The sequence below is a fragment of the Artibeus jamaicensis genome, unplaced genomic scaffold, assembly GCF_021234435.1.
Source record: "Artibeus jamaicensis isolate MK-2021 breed Jamaican fruit bat unplaced genomic scaffold, CSHL_Jam_final contig_387, whole genome shotgun sequence".
In the NCBI taxonomy this organism is placed as follows: Eukaryota; Metazoa; Chordata; class Mammalia; order Chiroptera; family Phyllostomidae; genus Artibeus; species Artibeus jamaicensis.
In genome coordinates, this window is record NW_026521812.1 from 14,417,074 (window position 1) to 14,425,369 (window position 8,296).

General features: G+C 36.5%; 1 long non-coding RNA gene across 4 annotated transcripts in view; it reads right to left on the minus strand.

Annotated features, from left to right (window-relative positions):
• Positions 1–5,892, minus strand: part of LOC128627342 (uncharacterized) — a 49,233-nt gene extending 43,341 nt beyond the window's left edge. For 3 of the 4 annotated variants that reach the window (XR_008391512.1, XR_008391513.1, XR_008391510.1), the window contains exons 1-2: positions 5,836–5,892; positions 4,649–4,779 (exon numbers count right to left, since the gene is read on the minus strand). This is a non-coding gene — a long non-coding RNA (uncharacterized LOC128627342). The remainder of the gene's footprint in view (positions 1–4,648; positions 4,780–5,835) is intronic. The other variant, XR_008391511.1, reaches the window with a different exon arrangement.
• Between the last annotated feature and the right edge of the window lie 2,404 nt (positions 5,893–8,296).

Genomic DNA, 8,296 nt, shown 5'->3' on the forward strand with positions numbered 1-8,296 from the left:
TTATTTGAAGGGAAATAGTTCCCTGACTGTCCTCTTGATGAGGTTTTGCCTCACTGAAATCCTCCTGGCAACTTGTTGCCATCAACATCTGTGAGTGAAAATTTTTACTAAGCATTTTATATTTATTATCTTATGTAATATCTAAAACAGCTCAACAAAAGAAGTACCTTAAAAACAATCTCAAATTTTACAAATAATACAATTGAGATTAAGAGAGATTAATTAAGTTTCCTAAGGAGATAGATCCAGGATTAAAGCCAAGCTTCCTGATTACTCACCTCTCTCTGTGATGCTCCTCCTATTCACTTACTATCTCATATATTAAATACATGTAACACCCTAATGTTCCTATTTAAGTCAAATAGTAGCCACAGAAGGGTTAAACGGAAGAATGTATTCTCAGTATGATTCTCAGTCTGTTATTACCTGAGCAAGCTACTTATGACCACAAAACTTCCCTTCATTAGCTTTGACCTATAACTAACCTCCCCTCTGCAACTGGAAGTCAAAAGACCATGACACCTCATGATTTCTTCTTCTCTCTTGACATTTCTGCTGTCTCATCAAGGCCTTTACAAATGGAACTTAAATGTGATTAACTAAAGTACAAGCTTAATTTCAAATAAAAACCAACAAAGGCTATATTAATGGCAAAGCAAATCAGATCTAAAACTCACAGTAGCTTTACCAAAAACCAGTAGATAATCAATATGTGATTCTAGATTTTGCATAAGTTAATTTTAATCCAAAACTCAATAAAAGGGAGAAGGAATCATAGGACTAATTTGGCCTTCAGTACAGGAGATATTGGAAGGGGCATGATTGAAGGAATCTAGAAGGGTGGACTATCAATCAATGAAAACACAATTGTTTATTGAATATTTACCACCACTACCATTAAACCACAAGGTTTAGAATCCCAAACAATGAATTCTCAATTGGGGTTAAAGCACAACCAGAGAATGAGAAGTGTTAATGTGAATATATTACTTGGAGAGAGGATGGTAGTAACTGCTCGGAGAATATTATTACAGTAGCAAGATATAATGCAGAGCCCGAGGGGATAGAATGAAAGATACGTAAATTATGATTGAATCTGGAGAAGTCACATTAATGAAATGAAGCTCTGTATATCCAAAGATACACCAGAGCTATAGAGTTTCATTTCAGAGGGTAGCATCATTGTTCTAGGTACTGGGTACTAGGAAAGTGAAATAACAGATAGTGTTGAGATAGAATACTGAGGCCAACACCGCAAGCTTACCTACAAATGAGAGGTTTTTTTGGTCCTCCATTCATCTGTGTAAGTTGGTGACTTTTCACAATGTAAAACACATTCCGGCATTAGAAGCTGAGACTCCTCACAAATAAAAAAGAAACCCTTCCCATACTACAGGAAGAGTTCATAGAGGTCTGTTGCATCAAACTGATATCACCCTGGCTAGTGTGGCTCAGTGGATTGAGTGCCAGCAGGGAAATCGAAGGGTTGGAGTCCCAGTCAAGGCACATGCCTGGGTTGTGGCCCAGATCCTCAGCAGGGGGGGCACAAAAGGCAACCACACATTGATGTTCCTCTCTCTCTCTTTCTCCCTATCTTTTGCTCTCTAAAAAATAAGTAAATAAAATCTTTTTTTAAAGAAGTACAAATAAGAAAACTGATATAATTATTTATACTTAGTACTCCATGTTTAGAGAATTCCAAAGGAACAATCATGGATTTTTCTGGTATCCTTCTCATTGCTAAGAGTACACATCATGCCCTTAATCCTATGGTGTTCTGGTGAGAATTTAACAGCTGGATCTCCAAGAAAAAAGAAGTTTATTATAAATGTCACTGCTCTAAGAGCATCTAACATGCAATTTACAAAAAAGTAAAATATATAATAATCGTCACTGTAAATTCCATTCCACTGATTTCAGGGTGACCTGCTATGTCTTATAAAATCCGCCATCAGTTTCTTTTTATTCTGTCCCAACAACAGTTCTACAAAATTGAACTATGTATAAATGCTTGATTGCAATCTGACTCAAAAAGAAGTTACTTGAGTCGCTAATAAATGAGTGTAGCTCCATCACCAGTGTTGGCTGATACTTTCTTTCACATTATGGAATGAATCTACAAGGTAAAGCTAACAGGACAAAAGTATGTCAGACTTCATTCCATGTTCAATGACACGAGCAATTTCTTTGCTGAATCAGATAATAGTTTTAAAATACCAGAAGAATATTTTCTCAAATGTATGTGCCATTCACAATGTAACAGCTACAGACATAAAACAATTTAAAATTTAATATTTTCTCCATCATTTTTAAGTGTATGCAATGAACAAAACAAGAATTTGTAGCGCTTGTAATTTTCACGGTGTACTTCCATCATGATTGATTCAAAGCCAACAATGCGGATAACATTACACAGTATTTCCACCCTTCAAATGTTATAGATGTAAATAACATCAAAAGCTTAGACACTAGTAATTAAAAAGTAACAAGTCTTAAACATTTAGCATTAGTTTTTAATATTGTGTTCGATTATAAGTTTACATAAATTAATTTTCAATAATGGCAGTTTAATAAATAGCCAAATTGCCTCAGATTAACCAGTCGGCTCCTGAGAGCCAGTCAGAGCCTTCAGCATGCCCCCCTCTGCCCATCCTGGCTGCCAGCAGAACACCAGGCGCACCCCCCTTAATAGCATCTCTAGGTGTGCTTCCTTAGTTGCAGCATTATTTTGAAAATTCCCGACTATAATCGCTCCGGTTTTTTAAAATTCCCATCGTTATTACCAGAAGTGAAATGAAATTTGAGAAATAATAACAGGAGGCAAAGAAGGCTGTGCCAGTTAGCCATTAAAGAGCAAAAGCTGCAAGGACAAGAGCAGTGGGACTGGGCCTCAGGGCCCCTGGGGCTCCGACCCGGCCCTGCCATCTCACACATGTCTGTTGCATTTTGAGATTCCCAATTCTTATCTACAAAATACAGTTAATTGCCGCTCACTTCACAAGTTTTTGTAAAGAGCACACACAAAGAAAAATCTGTGAAAGTGTTTTATAATTAAAATATATGATATACAATAAATCACTTTATAACATGTTATTCTTTCAAATGAGTTTAACCTCTTAGAACTTTTTTTCCTTCATGAAAGAAAGTGGTCCTAATTTTTTTTGCTACTTCATCACAACTGACAATTTATGATTATAATTTCTGCATTGTAAAAAATCTTGTATCTATTACAAAATAGCTAAATTTGGTTCTGAATAGTTCCGTTACAGGAGGTACCAAACATGTTCATGAGAGCTTGAATACAAAAATGATGTTCAGGAGAACAGGATTTCACAGCCAGCTTATACAACAAAAACTTGTAAGACAATTTTCAGTTCCTCAGAGCCTCATTTTTCTTATCTTTCAACTGCAATGATTGAGTGAAACAATATGATGTTCTTTCTAAATTTGAATTTTCCTATTATTTCCTTATAATTTCCCTAAAGTGTCCCTCTAAATATTTACTCATTCAAGTGGTTACTATAAAATATTGCCTAGCATTTCTGATTTTTAGATTTCTAAACTCACAGTCAGTCCTTACAGAAGAACATGCTTTGAAATAGGTCCTTTCCTTAGAGAGGAGCAGTCCACAGTCCCTGTGCTATCATAGCTACACAGTGATAATCGTTCTGTTTTTTAAGCATTGGCATGTATAGAGAAGGAATATGAAAGTAGAATCATTTTAAACCAAACTATGAGAAGCCACTTTCTCAAGACAAATAATAAAACATCTCAGAAAGTATAAAGCAATGGAACACAACATCTAATTTATTTTTCTCTACCTTGGTGTTTTACCCTTAAAAACATCCATTCCATGAAGAAGTGTGGAAAGTTTGGAAACACTTGCTTTTTTTAATTGCAACACCCAACTGCAAGTCCTTCTGTTTCTAAGAGCTGATTCCTAACCTCTACCTGGTCCTCCAAACGGCCTGTTCTCTCTAACAGCCACGAGCCCACAGAGTCTCTGCCCCTGGCCACAGAGCTGCCAAACCCACACTGCTAGCACATTTCAGAACAGGTGCTTGCAATTCAAGCAAAAAGAACACTAAAGCAAAATAACTAATAATAATAATAATAATAAAATAGTATAAATAATAATAATAATAAACAACCTTCAATCCAAATAAGAATCATTTTACATACACGTGACCATGAAAACCATCTGACTCCTGCAGGATTAGGTGCAGAAGTGGAAAGCCCACCTGGGTAATTCCTTAGACAATATGAGTTTTCCCTGGAACCTATTTATTACACAGTAAAGAAGAGCAGGATGTTCTTTATAAAATATTTTTTTTCTTAGGAACTCAAAATGTAAGCCTCTACCACTGACAAGGTGGCATTTTTAGATTAAGCCATGGGAAATCTAGCATGATTTACAAATACAGCAGTCCAAGAATAACAGCCTTCCTGCCATTCGTGATTGGCATCGTTATTATAGACTCTATTATATTCTTATCTCACTGTCCAACAAAGCTATTCATTCAGCAACTAAGCTCACATCAGAGACAAGGCAGAGTCTACTTATTTGAAGAAAAAATGCTTTTGAAAAATATAGTCTCATTGCTCAAACTGAACCAAGAGTGTACATGACATGGTACAAGGTACTTACGATAGAAGGTGGCAAGAAACAAAGTCGCAACAGAAACACTAGCTGAGAAGGTGTTTAATCTTCAAGGTGTGAGGTATTATTACATTCTAGCACTCTCTCTGACTGCTATCAGCCATGAAGAGAAAAACTATCTGAAACACACGAGGAAAAGTACACTTAGGTCTTTTTGATGTTTGTGTTGGTAAAGCACTTCAGCTTTCATATCCAGTCTTTAATAAAACAGCTGAAGTGTCTGGTTTATAAATAAAGGAAGCTATAAGATTGCTGAATAGGGTCTGTCACAGACAAAAAAAATTCAGCTTCACTTTAGTATATGCCCAGGACATTCATCTCAACACAGACACACACGCACACACACACACACACCCCTCAGAGCTACCTTGTAAGCAACTCCATAGGTGTTTTTAACAAGGCCTTCAATTTTCAAATAATTTTTACCGTGGAAAACTGATCAAATCTTAGAAATGCATACATTCAGAGTGTTGAGGGAAGTAACATAGCTCATCTTTTGTCACAAGGCAGAAACTGAAGGCCATGTGCATGATGGTGGTGAGGACAATACAGGTCTCTCTGCTAGAGGAATGATCAATAAAACACATAACTGGCTTTTCAGTGGATGTGAGGGGCAGACACAATAGCAGCAAACAAAAAAGGTTCTGTCAATGATCCATGTACTTCTCACACTCTCCTGGGCCTCCTAATCCATATGAAGGGCAAGGGCTTTTCAGAGATTGTATGTGAGGTGGATAAATATTAATACCAGCGGATTCACCTCCCATGAGTCTTCCTCTGGATCGTGCTGATAATCCAGACAGCCCTCTCTGTAGAGAGCAATTCCTTCTCTGCCCCTACACTCATCAACGATGCACACATGTGTGCTTCCACAATTTTCCAGACCTGCTCTCTCACACTGTCCTCTACTAAGTTCTAATGGGACAACCTAGAGAGCAGTCAAAGAAAGCACAAATTCACCCAAGACAAATAAACAGAGCTCCAGGAACTAAGAATTGGGACAGAAATTTGAGATCACCTAAACCCAGTCCCACACAAAAACAACCCCCTCAATTCCCCTTCAAGACAATACTGACCCTGCTTCAATGCCTATCTGCTGTGGACATTCAGAACATGCCAATCATGATGATGGTGCATGTTGGGGCCACTATAGATTTTGATAAAATTCAACTCACCTTAAATTGAGATCTGGTTCCATGTGGTTTTCACCTAGAGATTCAGGCTGGTCCCAGGGAGAGAGAGATACAAAAGGTATTTTTGTAAGACAGAAAGTCAACTATTTATTACAGCTTTTAGTTCTAGAAAAGTTTTAACATTGACATGTAAGTATAGAATCACCCAATTATTAGAACTTACTCATACACTTTTTTAGAGAATATAGTTCTCTCTGTGCATGATGCCTCAAAGCTAATCACGATTTCTTAAAGTTCACCATGAAGTTTTTACAACTGTTTGTAAGTCCTTACAATAAACTGTAGACTAATTTATTGAAATTAAGTTGATTTTATGTAAAAGAAATTAGTGCCTTTTACTGTTGTATCCCATATTTTAGACTCTAATTTTACTTTTTTTAATCAGAAAGCCAATTTCTTCATCTTGAATATGAAAGAAAGGTAGTTGAGTATGAATCATCTCCAGTAGTACAGAATCCTGGGAAACCCTTGGCTAGTTTCTCCCTTGTCTTTGCCCCCTGCCCTCTATTGCAGTCCTTTCTAGTTCTCTACTATTCTAGCCTTCTTCCGGTTTTCATATTTTTCCGGGCTTCTGCCACTCTCTTACAGGCATGTGGCATTGCCCTTCTCATTCCATTTGTAGGTCCTTCAGAACCTGAATTCATCACAGCATTGTCTGTGAAGTGTCATTGATTTTTTTTGGTTGTCTCTCCTTTACTTTTCTCCTAAGAACCATTAGGAGTTTTACTGTGCGATTTTCAGTTTTCATTTCTAGAAGACCTAATCCTTCGTTAAGAGTGGCTCATTTTGTGATGGACTTCTCTCTCCCTACCTACTTCTCGCACCAACTTTTGGAGCTGAGCTTGTACAAAATCTAGAGCTATGCTTGACTGGGATTGATATATCTCTACTTATTTTTTATGCATCACAAGACATTTTTACCCAAGATTCCTATCACTTACACATTTCAACTTCAAAATTGCTTTACTCCATCCAGGAAATAAAGTCTTGGCAGGGGTCAATGCTGTGACTATCTCTGCTACCATTAGAACATAGATTTGAGAGGATTTCATAAATGCACATACTGATGCATGGAATTAAGAGATGAAGTCACTTTTTTGTGAGAGACAGTAAATCTGATTGGCTGATGGGTCTGATGTGAGATCTGGCTTTGCCAAATAAGTAAAATAAACACTTTACACAAATTAGCTAATTCTGTAGTTCTGAGATTTTTGCAATAGTATGTTTAAAGTACATAAAAGAAATCATTTCAACAAAACTGTTTATTGATTAATGTGTACCAGAATTAAATAATGGTTATTGAATACATATCAGGAAGGACTCTGGTATATTTCCTATAAATTGAGGAAGAAAATGACTGTAGTGACAGGACGACAAATATCTCTGCAAGTCAGGATCCAAATTGAAGGGAACCAAATTGAATTGTCAGCTGATAGATTAGTAAATACATTTTTGATGATAGATCACCAAACCTAATTTTGGCATGTACTTGAAAGGAGTTCAAAGAATTGAGTGATATTGGTATACTAAAACCCCTTTCCTTTCTATCTTTTTATGTACGATGATGCAATGTTAGTGCTTAGATATACATTTTATTATAAAGATATAAATATAATTGTCAAGAAATATTCAAGGTGGTGAAAAGCAAGGATCTACAAGCAAGATTGCTCTACCCGTCAAAGCTATCATTTAGAAAATAAGGACATACAAAGAGCTTCCCAAACAAGTAAATGTTAAAGGAGTTCATCACCACCAAATCAGTATATGAAATATCACAGGGTCTTCTTTAAGAAGAAAAAGAGATAAAATATATGAATAATAAAGTGACAATAAATACCTATCTTTCAACAACTGAATCTTACAAACAAAATAAATAAGCAAGCAGAACAGAAAGAGAATCATAGAGAGAGAGAGGATATTTTGATGGTTGTCAGATAAGAAGGAGCCTAGGGAGATGGGTGAAGAAGGCAGAGGGATTAAGAAGTACAAATTGGTGTTACAGAATAGTCATGGGGATGTCAAGTACCACATAGTGAATATAGTCAACAATATTTTAATAACTGTGTATGGGGCCAGATGGATATGAGATTTACCAGGATGATCAATTGGTAAATTATGTAACACCTAATCACTGCACACCTGAAACTAATATAATTTTGCATGTCAAATGTAATTGAAAACTTAAAAAGTGATTTAAAAATAATCTTAGAAATATAAATATAACTGATGCTGAATTTTGCTTCAATCAAATAATAGCTAATATTTATCCAAGAGTGTTGGGAACCGCTCTGCCTCGTTTCAGGAGTTGTAATTGCCCCCCATGGTTAAGGCTGAGTGAGCAACCTCCGGAGTGCAAGCCACTAAGGAAACAAAGCTTATCTCTGGCAATAACACTGCTTCTGCTTCATTCCCTGCCCCCATTGCTTGGTCAGTTAGTCTCTGA